The 19638-nt window shown below is 44.5% G+C and overlaps 1 long non-coding RNA gene across 1 annotated transcript; it reads left to right on the top strand.

Moving 5' to 3' along the window:
• On the top strand, window positions 1–3184 carry LOC116564762. Its single transcript, XR_004275074.1, has 3 exons — window positions 1–660; window positions 1471–1566; window positions 3147–3184. It is a non-coding gene; the product is annotated as an uncharacterized LOC116564762 (long non-coding RNA).
• Window positions 3185–19638: the final 16454 nt, after the last annotated feature.

Below are 19638 nucleotides of genomic sequence, written 5' to 3'. Positions count from 1 at the left end.
AAAGAGAAGGAGGGGCTAGAGCTTGAGATGTGGGAGGCGAAGGAGGAGGCTGCAGCTACAGAGGTGGGGGAAGGGGAAGAATTGGGAATGGTCAAGGAGAAGAGCAGCGATGTGCAGGTGGGCAGCCACAGTGGAAGTCAGGGTCACACATGGTGGCCTGGAGGAGGAGCCCAGTCCAGGGAAGACCCAGGGAGGAAAAGGGTGGCTTCCTCTGGGACCCTTGTGCTGTCCACTGCTTTCTCTGGCCTCAGGTGGGCAAGGCAAAAACCAGACCATACTCCTGAGGGCAGGTGGGGAAGAGGGCATTCTAGGCTGGCCCTGTTCTTCACCTCCCAACCCAGGACAGATCCCTAAGCTCTCTGACATGAGTCCTCTCTTGCCATTATGAGGCTGCAGTGAAATGAGGGATAGGAAATGGCTTTGTAACTATTAAAAGGCTGCCTGGTTGCACAGGTCTGCTATGGCCTTCTGGAGGACAGGGTAGGCATGGACAAAAGAAAACCAAGCCTTACCTGATTGGAAGACATTTTTACTTTCACAGGGCAACCTGGGGCATGCTTGCACCTGACTGCCTTACACATGAGCCTCAGCCGTGCTTCCAGAGCCTTGTTCTGTGATGGACACTTAGCAAATAATAAGCAGAGGCCTTGTCTGAAGGAGGTGAGATGTGAAGTCACAACTCAGGTCCCAAGGGGGGAGAATCTGTTTAGAATAGAGTCTAAGGGGCCACTGTGCTGAGGAAGGAGCTACATAGTTCTGTGACCCCTTGGGCCAGAAGAAGGCATGGGGAGTTGTCTCTGGAAGTGTCTCTGCAATGGCCTAGACCACTCCTGATACCCCCACACAAGCCCTGCGAGGAAGGAGCAGGATGGATAGTCTCTGGTCCCAGATAGCTGTGGAGGCCAGAGTGGCTTCCAGAGGGTGGGATGGGCTGGAGCACCTTTCCTTCCTTCCTTCCTGGTGGGCAAAGGTAGGCCTTTGAAACAATAGGTCCCCACGGTCATGAACTGCATTCACAGGGGCCTGGTCCCAAGATACCCCTGATCCTCCTGGAATGGGCCAGGTCTGTGGCGAACAGTATTTACTGTCCCCTTAGGTGACACTTGAACCCAAAGAACCCAAGGGTTTTCTCTCTTCCATCACTTGGGTTCAAATGAGAGTGAAGTGCACACAGATTAGGATGAGTCCTGTGAGCCTAAAGGAGGGGCAGCCCCAGGCTGGTGGCTCTGGCCTTGGGAACACCCCCACCAGGGCTAAGGGCTAGCATTTCCCATCTTAGCTTGGTGGGCCACAACCAAAGATAAGAGGTGGAATATGTCTGGCCCTGGAGGAGTGTGGTGAAAGGACTAGGGGTTGCCAGGGTAGAGCTGCAACTCATTTTCTCATAAGCCATTCTTTGTTCCCAGGTGAGGCGTGGCCTTAGGTGTGAGAGATGCACCAGGCTAATTTCACACTCTCTTATTCAGTCAGTGTCCAACTGCCCAGATGCTACCAAGTGCCGAGCACCAGGACCTGCTCTGCTTCTGACTGGTTGGGTCACCTCAGAGAAGCCGATGTCCTCACCTGGTAAATGAAGCAGCATTTCCTGCCCTGCCAGCTTCATTGGGTGGTATGCATCAAAGAAGACTGGGACGGGACAGGGCTGTAAATGGTTCAGTCATTTGACATTGCTGTGGTTGTTAACCAGGCTGAGCTCATTGTCCAAGAAGAGAATGGATGCTGTCTGGGAGGGATGCTTCTGTGGGCTGCATGGGGCCAGGGCCCCCTCCTGGAGATGACTTCTCAGTCTTTTTTGCCTTTAAACACCAGGCCTGCCCAGAAAGTTTACCTTTACTTATTATGGGTTCTTTCCACTGCCCACCAGCGAGAGGAGTGGGAGAAGGTAGGGCCAGCACTGTGACCTCCTTTAGCTTCCCCTCCCAAGGCCACCAGTGGACTCTTCTCCAGTATTTTTTTTTCCAGGTCTCGGTAGTAGCCTAGTGACAAGAGCATGAGATCTGAGAGAAAGCCACCCTGAGAGTAGGGCCAGAGCTTACTCTGACCTCAGCCCTCTAAGGCTACCTGCTGCCTGGGACCCATCTGTTTCCTGCCCCAAGGGCCACTGCTAGAGAAATGCTGCTAGGGCTGAATTGAGAGGCCTCAGCCAGCCTAGGTAAGGCCACCTTCCACTGGGCCTTCACCTCCATGCCTCAGAAATATGGGTCTCTGATACTGTCAGCAGAGTGTGCCTCTCAGAACCCAGTCTTCAGGGCCTGGCCATTCCCAAGGCTGCCAAACAGGGTTTGTATGTATTAGGAAAGGCCATTTCCCTCCCAGCCAATTAGCAGACATCTCTTTGTGAATTACTCCAATATGTGGTATAACACTTGGGTCCTTGCTGTGATCATCACTCTTGCCACAGTATAAAAAGGGATTTTATTTGACTGGTGAGTTTTGGAAAGCCAGTCCTCCTCCCATGTCTCCCTTCTGGCCTCTTCACAGAAACCATGCATTTGACCCTGGCCCTGTGTGCTGCAGGTGTTTCAGGAGCAAACCCATGGCAGCCAGCACTGTTTTTGGGTAGTTAATGCTGCCTAATTCCTGGATTCATAACCCCATCTACCTTGCATATAATAAGTGTTCAATGAATGCAATATTTAATAAATGAAACTATTCCATCTCTAATTACCAGTTGCATTTATGAAATCTTTCAGTAACAAAGGGTGCCACATTCACCAGTATCAGCCTTTCCGTAATAAAAGGGATATGTTGGTCTCCCCATCTTATTTCTCAGTTGGTTCAAATATTGAATATGAAATTATAATAATAGCCAACACCTAAACACAGCATGTACATTGATTTACTTAATTCTTACAACATCACTATGACATAGATACTAGTATTAACCCATTTTATAGGTAGGAAACTGAGGCATAGAAAGGTCACATAACTGTTCATGGCAAAGGCAGGATATGGTCTCAGACAGTCTGGCCCCAGAGACAACACCCTTGGTCTCAATGCTATATTGCCTCTTAAGAAAAGGGTGTTATATACTGAATTCCCTCAAATCCTACTACATTTGTCATGTTTCCTATCCAGAATATAAAGCTGATTCTGTTTTTATTTGCTTTTGTTACATTTGTTTTTATCTTCTATGTCTTGTTTAGATATCAAGACCAAAGCTGAAAAGGAAGATTTGATTCTGGAAAAAACAAATATGAAAGGAGAATTCTCTGGAAGAGAAGACTGGATGCATGAACAGCGGGGAGTAGGAGAACAGGGCATTCAGAACAGGCTGCAAACAAGCAGGTGAGGAGAGACAAGCCAGACACTGGGCAGGCCCCAGCAAAAGAAAAGTGTCTTCCAGAGGAGAGAGGCTGGAACTGCCAGGAACTCAGAAAGGATGTCCGCCACAACTCCAGCCTGGCTGCCCCAGCAGGAATCTCTAAGCAGGTACTGTGTGTGGGAAGGCCTTCAGCCAGAGCTCCACTTTCATCATGCATCAGAGAATCCACACCTGGGAAAAGCTGTGTGGGTGTGGCTAGTGTATCAAGGCCTTCATGCAGAGCTCCTGCCTGAGCTGTCACCAGAGGGTACACATGGAGGAGAAGCCCTTTGTCTGTGGCATGTGTGGCAAGGCCTTCAATCAGGGACGGAGCCTTGTTGTGCACACACGGGAGAAGTCACACATGTGCCCAGAGGGTGGCAAGACCTTCAGCCACAGCTCTTGCTTCCTGGGTCACTGGTAGAGCAACACAGGCAGAAGCCCTATTGCTGCACCCAGTATGGAAAGGCCTTTGGCTAGGGCTCCCACCTTTCCAGGGTGAAGAAATCAACTCAGGGTTTTGCAACTTCTCAGAGGTGACCCAACCAGTCAGAAGCAGAACATGTCCTGAAAGGTCCCTCATGGTTGCCTAGCACCCGGTACCTGGGAGCACGCCTGGAAGAAACACCAGCCGACTTCCCTCGTCAGAGCCCAGTGCTGATGGGTTAGGGCTTCAGGTCCAACACCAAATCCGTGTAAGAGCAAGCTGGGCCCTTGTTATCAACCTAGCTCTCAGGCTAAGGCAGGCTCCTGTAAGGGTCTCCTAGTGTCTTTGGAGAGACTAAGATGTGTGTGTGTAAACACACACCATTGAGTAAAGGACACTAGGTGACAAGCTGAGATAAAGTGCTGAAGTATGTGCAGAGATAGCAAGATCAGCGGGGAGGGGAAATGGATGAAGCTTTAGTGGGCCAGCTCTGGGAGAATGGGTTGGCAGTAGGTGGATGAGGGACAGCCCAGGGAGGGGACCAAGCAAACAAGGAATGACTCCAGTTGGGCCCCAGCGAGAGAGAAACTGACTGTGCAGTCACTAGGAGTGGCAGGCTTGACATGCACATGGGGAGGTGAGAGGTTTCAGGACAAAAGCCCCGGTGTGTGGGTGGTACCAACCAAGGCCAAGCCCTGCCCACATTACTGGGCTTCCTGTACCAGGGTAACCCTGGGTGAGCCTGAACATCATTTTCCACACTTGTGCAAGACAGGCATTGGACATGAGGGGCTTTGAGCTCTCTTCTCTCTGCCATCTGTGATTCCAGAGCTTCAAAGACATTGTCAGAATGAGGACTAATCGAAGGAGGAGGGAGGTGTTGGGAGAATGAAACTGATGGGAGCTCAGGGTAGATGGGCAAAGAGGAGGAAAAGGAGATGGGGAGACTGTGTGGGAGGCAGGTGGGGAAATCCAGCTGGTTCTTCTCAGTCAGACTTTGGTATCTACAGCAGGTTACCTTGCTCAGCTGAAGCAAGTCAAAGACACTCTTTAGTCATTGTCCATTCATTCAGCAATTTACTGAGCACCTTTTATGTAAAAGGCTGCTAGGTGACCTATGGAGCCCACAGGGAATGAGACCTGGTCCTTCTCTTTTTTTGGGGGGTGGGGGGAGACAGAGTCGCTCATCCACCCAGCCTGGAGTGCAGTGGCATGATCTCGGATCACGGCGATTCTCCCGTGTCAGCCTCCCGAGTAGCTGGGATTACAGGCACCCGCCATCATGCCTGGCTAATTTTTGTATTTTAGTAGAGATGGGTTTTCACCATGTTGGCCAGACCAGTTTTGAACTCCTGACCTCAGATGATCCTGCCTTGGCTTCCCAAAGTGCTGGGATTATAGGTGTGAGCTACCATGCCCAGCTGGTCCTTCTCGTAAGAACACAATCCAGCAGGGGAAGTAAGACCATCACAAGGCAGAACATGCTGAGTGGCAGCACAGCTAAAGATAATTGCAGGGAAGTTCAGACGAGCGTAGATGTGTCTTTGATTTGGGGTGGATCATGAAAAAAGTGGCATTCAAGCCACCCCTTCAGGGTGAGGATTCCCAAAACCTGATGGGAAGAGCTGTATCCAGAAGGACTTGTCTGGAAAGCATGGAGCATGTTGGGAACAGTGTACTGTCTTGGCTTGATAGAAGGATGGCATGCCAGTGACACTCTGGGTGCTTGCTAATGTTCATGCTATGTGAGATGGAAGGTCCAGCTAGTCCTTCCTAGCACTGGCTCCTTTTGCAGTGTAGACGATTTGTTAATAAAGAACAGGTCTGTGCTTCCCCCATCACTAAGCATTGCTTAGCTTAAAATGTCGTGCCGCCTGGTCTAGTCAATAAGGTATACAGTGCAGCTCTCCAGATCCCCGAGTTGCTAGCAGTTATCAATCTGCTGGGGACCTGGCAGGAAGGAGAGTTTAATAAAAGGGTGATTTACAGAGGTTTGGAGAGGGGAAGGGGAGACACCAGATACCAGCAAGAACTAGAGCCTCTGCCACTCCTAGCTTGAAGGGGCATGGGAGGAAATGGTGTAGCTGGAGCCATGCAGCTGCGGTTACAGAGGGATCCAGCCACTGCCAGAACGATGGCAGCAGACAGAAGTACCCCATCCCCTTCTCATGCCTCCCTCTGATACCAGTGCATCCCACTAGGAAACTAGAAGTAAGGGACCCAGGGTGATGCCGCCCACAGGAATCTCTGCCCCAGAGCAAAGAGGGAGATAATTGATCTGGGGTGCAAACAAGAATAACAAGTACATAGGCTGAGAAGTGGAGAGTCAAAGAGTAACTCTGTGGGGCAGAGATCAGCCTCTACCCAGAGCTGGTTGGCCTCTGGTAGGACATGAATTTCTCCCTTCTCTCCAATTTCTACCTCTGCCACTTCCCTGAATGACGCAGCTCCTCTAAAATGAGTGGGAGGAGGTTGTGTCTGTCAGAGTAAACCCTTGGCCCTTCCTACTTTCCAGCAGACACTAATTTCACCCAGTCCCTTAGCTCCCCCCAACACACACCCCCAGAGAAACCTGGTAGTTTCAGTTTTTCTGGCTGTACAGGTTATCCCCTGCTGACCTGCCCTAGACACAAGGTACTGTTGGGCCATGTCTCAGAGCAGGAAAGCAAATTAATAATTGTTTTATTTTATATAGTAGTTACTCTGTGCAGTGCTCTTCTCAATATGTTTTACTCATTTAATCCTCACTGCATCCCTTAGGTAGATTATTAATACCAACATTTTATAGACAGGGACAGTGAGGCACAGAGAGGTTAAGAAGGTTGCCCATAGGTATGCAGTAAGTGGTAGAAAAGGGACTAGAATGTGGGCAGTGAGTGGCTGCTGAGTCTGGACTCTGGACACCACAGCCCACACCAGGGGTGGACGTCACTCCATTCAATTTACTGTCTCCCCGATACTCCACCTGTAGCCCACACCCAACTGTGCACAGCTGCAGCGGTCACTTCCCTGACCACTGTCTCCATGTAGGCAGAGGTGTTTTGGTTCTTTTGCCACTTAGTTCTGCTTTGCCCTTATGTCCAAAGCAAAACCCTTTTACTCTACTTTTGTCATAATAAAAAATTACCTTCCCTTCATTTTCAGGCCTGCAGTCCTTAAGCCAGGTCTCTGCCCAAGGCAACTGGCAGTTTCACACAGATGCTAAGTCTCATGCAAACCAAAACCAAGGAGTCGCACAGCCCATTTCAGATGCTTATTGTGTAAACACACAAGATGAGCAGTTGATTTCATGAATGTCTGGGTTGGTGTGCACCCCCTACACCTTGCCTTTGTTAAAATAGGCTATTTTAACAAGGGAAAGGGCCCTGGTGTTTGCCCAAAGAAGTAATGGGGATTTGGCAAGAAATAAAGATTTTTCTTATACTTTGGATGGAAATTTTTTATTCTTATACTAAAAAAATTTTTATACTTTGAAATCCCAGCTCCCCATGACGCTATCCAGCTTGAGCTGACAGATATTGCAACTGTAATTCACCTCAGGCTTTCCTTGTTGCCGGAAGTCAAGCCAGTGACTGATTTCTAGCACCCATTTACCTACTAGTGATTGAAAGATAAAATATATCTCATGCTGGAATTGACCTGTAAGTAGCTGGAGACATTTTGAAAGTCAACCTTCCAGCTTGTTAAAAATCTCTAAAACTGACCCTCTATTGGTGGGGACTATAGATCCATACCCCAGACAGGACCAGTTCCTGACTTAACTGGAGGGCAGCAACCAGCATTACAGTACAGTCCTGTGCTGCTTAACAATGGAGAGGGTTCTGAAAAAGGCATTGTTAGGTGATTTCATTGTGTGAATATCATAGAGTGTACTCAAACAAACCTGGATGGCATGTGTAAGTACACCCTAGGCTCTGTGGGACAGTCCTAGGCTATATGGTATACACCCTACTACACCCTAACTATGTGGCACGGCCCATTGCTCTTAGACTACAAACTGGTACAGCGTATTATTGTACTGAATACTGTAAGCATTTGTAACAAAATGGTATCTGTAAATCTAAAAATAACTTAGAAAAGGTACAGTGACAAATACGGTATGAAAGATAAACAATAGTATGCTTATTATAGGGCATTTACCATGAATGGAGCTTGCAGGACTGGAAGGTGCTCTGGATGAGTCAGTGAGTGAGTGGTGAGTAAAAGTGAAGGCCTAGGATATGACCGTACACTTCTGTAGACTTTACAAATACCGCACACTTACAGTATGCTAAATTTACATTAAAAATTTATTTCTTCGGGCTGGGTGCAGTGGCTCACGCCTGTAATCCCAGCACTTTGGGAGGCCAAGGCAGGCGGATCACAAGGTCAAGAGATCGAGACCATCCTGGCCAACATAGTGAAACCCCGTCTCTACTAAAAAATACAAGAAAAAAATTAGCTGGGCATGGTGGTGCGTGCCTGTAGTCCCAACTACTCGGGAGGGTGAGGCAGGAGAATTGCTTGAACCCAGGAGGTGGAGATTGCAGTGAGCTGAGATTGCGCCATTGCACTCCAGCCTGTCGCCTGGTGACACAGCAAGACTCTGTCTCAAAAAAAAAAAAAAAAAAAAAATTCTTTCTTCAATAAGTTAGCCTAATGTAACTCTTTACATTATAAACTTTAAAAATGTTCTGACTTTTGTAATAACATTTAGATTAAAACACAAACACACTGTATAGCTATACAAAAATATTTTTTCTTTAAGCATTTTTCTATTTTAAATTTTTTTTCATTTTTTTGTTAAAAACTAAGACACAAGCATGTTAGCCTAGGCATACACAGGGTCAGGATCATCCATGTCACTGTCTTTCACCTTCACATCTTGTCCCACTGGAAAGTCTTCAAGGGCAGTAACATGCACAAAGCTATTATCTCCGATGATAGCAATGCCCTCTTCTGAAATACCCGCGAAGGACCTGCCAAAGGCTCTTCTTGAGGAGGCGTCACTCTTTTCAGAAATATGTCCATGGTGGTTTGCCTGGTTTCCTTTTTTCATCATAGATTTGCCAGTAAACAGATAATGCACCATGAACATTCATCTCTATTAATGAAAACCTTTTGGTGGTGTTGGTTCATGTTTTCAAACTTTTAAAGGAGTTTGTTGAGGTCTGCAAAAGCTTCTGCTAACCCCCCTACTGTGGATTTTCTTGATAGTGGTTTTCTGTAGTTTCCTTTCCTCTTCTTCAGCTATGTGTCCCTCTTCCATTTCCAACAACTGCTCATTAGTCAGTTCCTCAGGAACCACCTCTAGGAGCTCCTCAGTGTCATCCTCATTCACACCCTGGTTAAAGCTGTTTGCCATCTCGACCATAGCCTTGTGGATTTTTGCAACCTGGTCATCCGTGGCAAATCCTTTGAAGTCATGAACAAACCTTGAGTGTCTCCTTCCAGATGTCATTCATACACTCATTGGTGATATCACCCTAAGCCCAAGCAAGGTTCTTGATGCAGTCACAGATGTAATCCTCCCAGAACTGCATCAGTGTCTCCTCAGTGTCCTCCCTCAGATAATAGCAGCAATAGCCGCGGAAACATCCTCCTTAAGTAGTGGGCCTTAAAAACTGCCATAACTCCTTGATCCAATGATTGGATCAAACAGGTGATGTTAACAGGGAGAAACACCAGTTTGATATTAGGACAAAGATCAACAATAAAAAGAGGATGTGCCGGACCATTATCAACAGTAAGCAACATCTTGAAAGGTATGTTATTCTCCAAACAGTACTTCCTTATTTCACTGGCATAGCAATTCAGGAGGGCATCTTGGGAGAGAAGCTGGGTTACTCATGACTTCTTATTGCTACTGTAGCACACTGGCAGTGTGTGCTTATTGATATGCTTGAAGCCGCTGAGGTTCTCACTGTGCCAGATCACAAAGGGTTTCAATTTGTGGCCAGTAGCATTGCCCCCAAACACTTATCCAGTCCTTCAAAGCCTTGAAACCTGGCACTGACTTGGCTTCCTTATGGATGAAAGTCACTTCAAGCATGTTTTTCCAGAATAGGGAGGTTTGATCCATATTAAAGATTTGCTCTGTGCAGGAAGTTGGGGAAAAAAAGAAAAAAAAATGCCCTGGCAAGTAATTTTCCTCCATGATCAGCTTATCTAGAGTTTCCAAAAACTCTTCAGCTGCCTTCACATCAGCACTTGTAGACTTATCACTCACTTTTACATTGTGTAGTGAATAACAATTCTTGAATCATTAAACCACCCAGAGCTAGCAGTAATTCAACAATAGTCAGGTCCAGCCTTTTCTATCAACATAGCAAACAAGCTTTTTGCTTTAGCTGTGACTGTCATGGTGCTGAGAGGGACATGTTTTGTATCTGGCCTTCAATATAGGCCATTAGAAGTTTCTTCATATCTGGTATGGGCCCTTCTCAAATTTCTGTTAGTCTCATTGCCTTCAATGAAGCAGATCCTTTAAAAGCTTTATCACTTTGCTCTTATTCTTTAGAATGGTAGCTATGGTAAAATGGGACATGCCTGACTGGTGAGCAGTAACCATCATTGATTTTCCACCCTCACAGTCCTTAATTATTTTTAATTTTGTTTCCAGGTCAATTACTCAACATGGCCTCTTACTGGCAAAATTAACCACGGATTTTGAATGCTTAAGGCACATGATGAACAAAACAGCATGAGATTAAATCAAGCACAAGAGGAAATGATGCAGTCAAGAGATAATGGTAAACACAAGATATATGAGGCTGCTGCTGGTCAAACACAGCATACTGTTTTACAGTAAACTTTGAAAAAAATAAGTGGAAGGAGGACATTTAGCAATAACAACTAAAAGTACAGTATAGTAAATACATAAACCAGTAGCACAATTGTTTATCATTAAGTAGTATGCACTGTACGTAACAGCAAGTGCTATCCTTTTATATAACTGGCAGCATGGTCTGTTTATTTACACCAGCGTCATCACAAACGTGAGTAATGCATTGTGCTACCACATTATGACAGCTACAGAGTAACTAGGCCATAGGAATTTCTCAGCTCCATTACAGTCTTATTTGACTACCATCCACTATATGGTCTGTTGTTGACCATAACATCATTATGTGGTACATGACTGTACATACTGGAACATATTGCATTCCTATTATTATATTTTTCCTTTAGACCAAAGGTAATGAATCTCTTTCTGTGTAAGTGGCAGACGGTTAGGATATTACTTTTTAATTTTATACACACACATGATCTGTTTTACTTCCTTTTAAGGAAGAGTCAACCTATATGGTCTAGAGAGGAGAGAACAGGCCCTAAGACTAGGACCTCAGCCCTGAGCAGCTAGCAACTGAAGATGAGAGAGAAGGGTATTTTTAAAGACACTCCTTTAGCATGTCTAATGGCCAACGGTTGCAACATTTCTGACAGAACACTTCTGTTCTGAGAGGCTCAGACTCTTTAGCCCTATGGACAGGGTTTGATACTTCATCTTGTTAACTTTGGTCTGCAGTTCTGGTCTGGTAGGGTTCTTTTGATTCATGATTCTATCATCCTATGTATCCTTTACTGTTTTGGTCATTCCTAAAGGCAGCCTATATTTGAATGAGAATATGACATTCTAAATTTTAGTACTGCTCATAGTGGACCTTCTAAGCTCCCCAACTACAGCACGTTAAAGCTGTACATTGAAAAAATTATAAATCTTCAAAGCAGCTGGGATCTTGCAAGATTATCAGATTAAGAGATTCTCAATACATGGAATTTCTCAATGAATTAAAATTTAATTAACTTTGTAGAAATGAAGAGCTCCTCAGTTCCTGCCAAACTGGAAGACAGGACCTTGAATCTACCTTTTGGAACTCCAAATCTGACTGGAGGCACACATACAAAAAGACAAGTGAATAAAACACCTTACAAGCAGAAGTGAGTTTGTGGACCCAGATTTCTGGCAGTGAGCAGTTCATGACCTCTCACACACTTCCTAGTATTTAAGAGATGATGGCCTTGGTGAAGGCAAGCATATAACATGACCATTCAACTCTGCCCCATTAACAGTGGGCCCTAACCCAAGTAGCCAGCTGAGGTTTCTTCCGGGCATGAGTTGCCTGATGGAATAAGATGGGAACTCTGGCCAAAGGCTCTTCCACTCTCATTACAGTGGTAGGGTTTCTCCCCAGTGTGAATTCTCTGATGTACGATAAGGTATGAGCTACAACTAAAAGCTTTGCCACATTCATTACATTCAAATGGCTTCTCCCCTGTGTGGATCCTCTGATGGACAATAAGAACTGAACTCTGGCTGAAGGCTTTCCCACAGTCACCACATTCAAAAGATTTCTCCCCAGTGTGGATGCCCCTGATGAACTATGAGATTTGAGCTCTGGCTGAAGGTCTTCCCACATTCCTGGCCTTCATAGGGTTTCTAACCGGAGTGGATCCTCTGATGTCGTAGGAGATGTGATCTCTGACTGAAGCCTTTTCCACATTCATTACATAGGAAAGGTTTCTCACCTGTGTGGATTCTTTGGCGCACAATGAGGTTTGCACTCTGACCAAAGGCTTTTCCACACTCTTTACAGATAAAGGGTTTCTCTCCTGGGTAGTTTTGTTGCCCTCTTTCCTTGTCTAGGGCACTTCTGTCTTTGAAGGCAACACCTCCGAAAACTCTCTTCCTTCTCCTTGCTCTGGATCCTGCCTGGCTTCCCTGATGCCTCTCTATACTTCCTTTCCCCACTAGGGCTTCTCTAAACCTGGCTGCCAGAGAGGTTACATTCTGAAGCTTTTCATAAGTTGTGACTTGTGTTTTGACTTCTGAAACTGGCCCCTTGTTCTTCTCCCTGTTAATTTTCAAATGTGAAATACCTTTTGAGCCTAGATTAAAGTTATCAAATTCTTTACCTTTCTGGCTTTTCTTCTCTGGGGAGATTTTTACATCCTTGATTTCTGCTGGCTTTACATTTCTAGTCCTCATCCTCAGCATCTCCCTGGAGGGATCTCCCTGATGAATATTCAAACTGTCTTCCCAATTTTTGAATGCTCCAATCTTGCATTCTTGGAATCATTATTCTGGAGTGCTCTGGAGGTGGCTCAGTGTATCTCTGTTTCTTCTGATACTTCCTGCTTTGGAAGCAACTCCTTGATATCTGATTTGGTTTCATAATCTAAGAAAAGATACAGAAAACAGAAATGTCACCTGTTTCCAATGGTGGAGACAAAACATCTTTAAGTGATACTAACATATACTCTAGACATTTGTGATGCTTACATATCAATAGCACATGTACACTCCTAATGTGGCTGCAAAAGGTCAGCAGGCAGCCAGGCAGGAAGGGCAGAGGGGAGAGGCAGCAGCGTTTAGCATTCATAGACACTGCAAAGGATGGCAATGTTCCCCTTCCTCTGCATGAGACTCTGGTGGGTTATAAAGACTTCTCAATTTGGGACAGGGAATGGCTTAATTCCAGGGACTGCTCACACCTTTCCTTATCCATCTTCTTGTGTTTCTAAGCCAAGCTGCACCACAAAGCAGCTTGGCTTAGAAACACAACCTTTAGGAGTGCTGCTTGGTTCTGAAACAGCCAGGTGGAGCTCAGGAGGCTGTCCTGTATTAGGGAACTCAAGATGTAGAGACCTGAAGGAAAGTTTTCATATTTCTGCTGAAAGTGAGCTTGGAAAGAGCCTTCTAGGCTACCCCCCCTTCCCTTTTTCCTTTTCTCATTTCTTATGCATTATTCCCTTTCCCTCACTTCTCTTCTTCCCTTCTGCTTTTCTCCTCTTACCATTTCTCCTTTTTTCTTCAATTCCTGTCATCCTTTCCACTCCTCTAATCTCTATTTTTACTTTAAAAGTCTTCTCTTGACTCTTGCCAGTAATCCTAGCATTTTGGGAGGCCAAAGCAGGAGGACCACTTGAAGCCTGTAATTCAAGATCAGCCTGGGCAATATGATGAGATTCCATCTCTACAAAAAATAATAAAAATTAGCCAGGCATGGTGTACACCTGTGGTCCCAGCTACCTGGGAGACTGAGGTAGGAGGATCACTTGAACCCAGGAGTTCAAGGCTGCAATGAGCTGTGATTTTACCACTGCATTCCAGCCTGGGCAACAGAGCAAGATTTGTCTTTACAATCAATCAATCAATCAATCAATAAAATCGCGGGTGTGGTGGCTCACACCTGTAATCCTAGCACCCTGGGAGGCTGAGGCGGGTGGGTCACCTGAGGTCAGGAGTTTGAGATCAGCCTGGCCAACACGGTGAAACCCTGTCTCTACTAAAAGTACAAAAAGTAGCTGGGCCTGGTAGCAGGTGCCTGTAATCCCAGCTACTCAGGAAGCTGAAGCAAGAGAATTGCTTAAACCCAGGAGGCAGAGGTTGCAGTGAGCTGAGATCTTGCCATTGCACTCCAGCCTGGGGGACAACAGTGAGACTTCATCTCAAAAATTAATTAATTAAATTTCATAAAAACTAAATTCTTCTCTCATTCCCATTTTGGAATAAACTCTCATAGCCTCTAATTCTCTGTGCCATCATCACTGAGGTCCACCCTATACTTGTTGAAGAGAGCCACTCACCCACTTAATAATTTGTTTAGGCTTGGTAAGCCTCAGAATCTGGGGAGACTCCCAAATATAGTATATCCTCCTGAGTTATCAGGGCTATAAAGATGTATTTTGCAACTGTGTCCAGCGCTGATTGGAAAGTATCTTATACTGAAGTGTAAAGACCCTTAGGGTTCCCCATGCTGTGAAATCCCCAAAGTTGCAGATGCTCCCCAGCACTGAAAGCCAGCAAAGACCCCACTGCCTCTGCAAAACAGGCAACCCTGAATGGCAAGGATGAGAGGGGCTGGACTCAGGTCATCCCCACCAAATTCTAGCTTCCAGTTTCAGTTTCAGAGCAGGTGCCAAATGGGGCCTAGGTAAGGAGCTGCTGCCACCAGAGAGAGATAGAAATTCCAGGCTCAATTCTAAGGCTGTTGTTGCCTCTGACTTCTCTCCAGCAGCCCTGAACCAGGTTCTCTGGGAGTGCCCTATGGGAGGGAACTAAGCTAAACCCCAGAGGAGAGATGCTATTTCCCAGGATCAGGAGACAATAAGTGGGTACCATACCACCTTCAATTCCCATACCTAAGAGGAGGGTTGATGTCCTCCCCTCATTTCAGATTAGCCACTCGTTGTGATGCAGTGAAGCAACCTGCCCACATTCCATGGCAGGCAGGCAGGCAGGAAGCAGAGCCAGGCCCAAACTCCAGGTCTCCTCCTTCCTGAGGATCTTCACGCTAACACCCTCAACCTCCTTCATGTGACTGTCTCACTTAGCAAGACCCTAAGGCGTCCTGGGGGTCTTGGCCCCACCCCTTTGCCCATGTCTGCTCCTTGCCTCAATGTTAGTAGGGGCCACATCAGCCAACAAGCTTCAGAGAAATCAGACTCATGGAGAAAATTAGGTTATCTGTTCTTTGTTGGCTGTGACAGGGTTCATGACACACTATGGTAAAATATGGCATCTTGCTATTTGAGAAAACAGCAGATGCAAGATGATCTCTCTGACCATCTCCCACGATTCTCCACTGGGGCATACATAGGTCAAAAGGCCCTCATCTGCCCTATACCTGGAGGAAAGGAATGAAGACACTGAGCAGCCAAGAAGAATCTAAACAGGACTTACTAAGTTCTTTCCAGTTTATTATCATTAGTTCATGCCCTTTTGCCCTCCATTTCTGAAGAATCCCATGTCACATAAAATATATATTAAATAAATGTGTATGCTTTTCTCTTGTTAGTCTGTCTTGTGTTATAGGGGTTTCAGCTGTGAACTTTGTGATTGGTGAAGAAAATATATTACTTTTACTCCTCTGCAGCTGAGAGATTGGATAATATGTAGTAATTATATAACAATAAAGAAGATAAATTTCTTTTGTGGAAATTTTTAATTGATAAAATTAAAAATATAATAAAAATGCATACTCCTGCCAGGCATGGTGGCTCACACCTGTAATCCCAGCACTTTGGGAGGCCAAAGCAGGCGGATCACCTGAGGTCGGGAGTTCAAGACCAGCCTGGCCAACATGGTAAAACCCCGTCTCTACCAAAAATACAACCTTACCTGGGTGTGATGGTGTGCACTTATAATCCCAGCTGCTTGGGAGGCTGAGGCAGAAGAATCACTTGAACCTGGAAGGCGGAGGTTGCAGTGAGCCAAGATCGCACCATTATAACTCCAGCCTGGGCAAATACAGTGGAACTCTACCGCCCCCCCCCAAAAAAAAAGCATACTCCTTTTTTGGTTTACAGGTCTACTAATGAAAATAATGGAATCCCTTTTGGGGGGGGACAACATTTTGCTTGAGGTTCAAAGTTAGTGTTTCCTGTCAACAAAATCCAATGTAAATATTCATCTGTAAATGCTAATCTGTAATGAGATTTTTACCTGTTTTGTTTTGAAATGTGTTTTGGAGCAAGATATGAAAATTGTGGACAGGAGGCAGGACTAACTTGCAGCTCCCACTCAGACAGGCAGAACAACATGTGGAGACCCACATCATAAACTTTTGCTTCAAGAACTACTGCAGGAACATACCAGGAAAGCCAAGAGAATTCACAGACCCTTTGAAGGAGGTGGATTGCTGCCGGAGGCTCTGTGGGACAGCTGAAAAACTGTGAGTTAGCTTACTTTCTCAGGGGAAAGTTTTGTAGTCAGGGGCAAGTTCTCAGCCCTGCTCATTGGCTGCCTGGAAAAAACTGGGTGCTGTTGGGGGGGCAGGTCATAGTGGGAGTGAGACCAGCCTTTTGGGGGACAGATTATGGTGGGAGTGAGACCAGCCGTTTGGGCTGTGGGCTGCCTGTTATTAATGTACAGAAATCAGTAGCCCTCCTATATACCAGCAGCGACCAACCTGAGAATCAAATCAAGAAATCAACCTCTTTTACAATAGCTACAATAAAAGAAAATAAAATACTTAGGCATATACTTAACCAAGGAGCTGAAAGACCTCTACAAGGAAAACTACAAAACACTGCTGAAAGAAATCATAGATGATGGCCAGGTGTCGTGGCTCATGCCTGTAATCCCAGCAATTTGGGAGGCCAAGGCGGGTGGATCACCTCAGGTCAGGAGTTCAAGACCAGCCTGACCAACATGGAGAAACCCCGTCTGTACTAAAAATACAAAAAATTAGGTGTGGTGGTGGATGCCTGTAATCCCAGCTACTCAGAAGGGTGAGGTAGGAGAATTGCTTGAACCTGGGAAGTTAGAGGTTGCAGTGCGCTGAGATCGTGCCATTGCACTCCAGCCTGGGCAACAAGAGCAAAACTCCATCTAAAAAAAAAAAAGAAAGGAAAAGTAAAGAAAGAAAGAAATAGATGACACAAACAAATGGAAACACATCCCATGTTCATGGATAGGTAGAATCAATATTGTGAAAATGACCATACTGCCAAAAGCAATCTACAAATTCAACGCAATTTTTATCAAAATACCACCATTCATCTTCACAGAACTAGAAAAACAATACCAAAATTTTATGGAATGAAAAACAGTCTGCATAGCCAAGCAAGACCAAGCAAAACAAAAACAAAAACAAACCTGGAGGCATTACATTACCCGACTTAAAACTATACTATGAGGACCTAGTCACCAAAACAGCATAGTACTGGTATAAAAACAAACATATAGACCAATGTAACGAATAGAGAACTCTATTCAACAAATGGTGCTGGCATAATTGGCAAGCCGCATGTAGAAGAATAAAACTGGATCCTCATCTCTCACCTTATACAAAAATCAACTCAAGGTGGATCAAAGGCTTAAATCTGAAACCATAAAAATTCTAGAAGGTAACACTGGAAAAACCTTTCTAGACATTGGTTTAGGCAAGAACCCAAAAGGAAATGCAACAAAAGCAGAGATAAATAGATGGGACTTAATTAAACTGAAAGCTTCTGCACAGCAAAAGAAATAATCAGCAGAGTTAACAGACAACCCTCAGAGTGGGAGAAAATCTTTGCAATGTACACACTTGACAAAGAACTAATATCCAGACTCTACAAGGAACTCAAACAAATCAGGAAGAACAAAATAATCCCATCCAGAAGTGGGCTAAGGACATGAATAGATAATTATCAAAAGAAGATATACAAATATCCAACAAACATATGGATAAATATTCAACATCATTAATTATCAGGAAAATGCAAATCAAAACTACAATGCTATACTGCCTTACTCCTGCAAGAATGGCCATAATTTAAAAAAATACATGTTGGCATGGATGTGGAGAAAGAGAACACATTTATACTGTTGATGGGAATATAAACTAGTACAACCACTACAGAAAACAGTGTTGAGATTTCTTAAAGAACTAACAGTAAATCTACCTTTTCATCCAGGAATCCCACTCCTGGATATCTACCCAGAAGAAAAGAAGTCATTATATGAAAAAGATACTTGCACACACATGTTTATAGCAGCACAATTCACAACTGGAAAATATGGAACCAGCCCAAATGCCATCAATCAACAAGTGGATAAAGAAAATGTGGTATATAGGCTGGGGGCGGTGGCTTGTGCCTGTAATCTCAGCAGTTTGGGAGGCTGAGGCAAACGGATCACCTAAGGTCAGGAGTTCAAGACCAGCCTGGCCAACATGGTGAAACCCTGTCTCTACTAAAAATACAAAAATTAGCTGGGCATGGTGGCACGCACCTGTAATTCCAGCTACTCGGGAGGCTGAGGCAGGATAATCGCTTGAACCTGGGAGTCGGAGGTTGCAGTGAGCCAAGGAAAGAAAGAAAGAAAAAAAAAAGAAAGAAAATGTAGTATATATACCATGGAATACTACTCGGACATAAAAAGGAATGAAATAATGAAATAATGGCATTTGCAGCAACCTGGATGGAACTGGAGACCATTATTCGAAGTAAAGTAATTCAGAAATGGAAAACCAAACATTTTATGTTCTCACTCATAAGTGGGGGCTAAGCAATGAGGATGCAAAGTCATAAAAATGATACAATGGATTTTGGGGACTTGGGGGAAAGGGTGGGAGGGGGGCAAGGTATAAAAGACTACACATTGGGTACAGTGTAAACTGCTTGGATGTTGGGTGCACGAAAATCTCAGAAATCACCACTGAAGAAATTATTCATGTAACCAAACGCCACTTGTTCCCCAAAACCCTATTAAAAATGTAATCACAGTTCTATTATCACATCTTTAATAATCATTCCTATTGTCATCAAATATCCAGTGTGTTCAGATTTTCCACATTGTTCTGCAGGAGTGTGTGTGTGTGTGTGCGCGCGCGCACATGTGTGTGTGTGTGTGTGTGTGTGTGTGTGTGTGACTTATGATTCAAATAAAGTCAATGGTCTTATTTAAAATAATACTTAGCTCAAATGAAGAATAAAAGGAAACATTAAGGCTGAGATGAAAACACTAGAAGCAGTAAACAAACAATCAAAAAACACAAAAAACACAACCCACTGAACTGGAAGTGAGGACTAACAGATTAACAACCCAGCTCTGCCACTATAACTGCCTGCACAATTTTAAGAAAGTTTTAGTTAATTTTTCTGGAAATCACTTTCTTCCTCATCTATAAATGAAGACAGATTATATTACTTCTTATTTGCCTTCATGGTCTGACAATAATTTTCAAATTGATATTATATTTTTCACAAATAGAAAAAAGGTTTTTTTTAATTTTTTTAAATTTTTTCTTGCAGCTCTGCTAGAGAATAGAAAAAAGTTTTAAAATTATTATTATAAAGATCAATATTACATTTTACTAAGTTATGGACAGACTCAAACTGTTGACTCTACTCTTTGTTTAATGAATTTCCCATACAGAACTGTGTTACATGTGCGTATATGTATATCAGTATGTGTATGTACATATACACACATATA

The sequence above is a fragment of the Sapajus apella genome, unplaced genomic scaffold (genome assembly GCF_009761245.1).
Source record: "Sapajus apella isolate SASKATOON/1434 unplaced genomic scaffold, GSC_monkey_1.0 scaffold38, whole genome shotgun sequence".
Classification (NCBI taxonomy): Eukaryota; Metazoa; Chordata; class Mammalia; order Primates; family Cebidae; genus Sapajus; species Sapajus apella.
The sequence above is the reverse complement of the archived record's forward strand: the minus strand, read 5'-3'. Positions and strand labels throughout refer to the sequence as shown.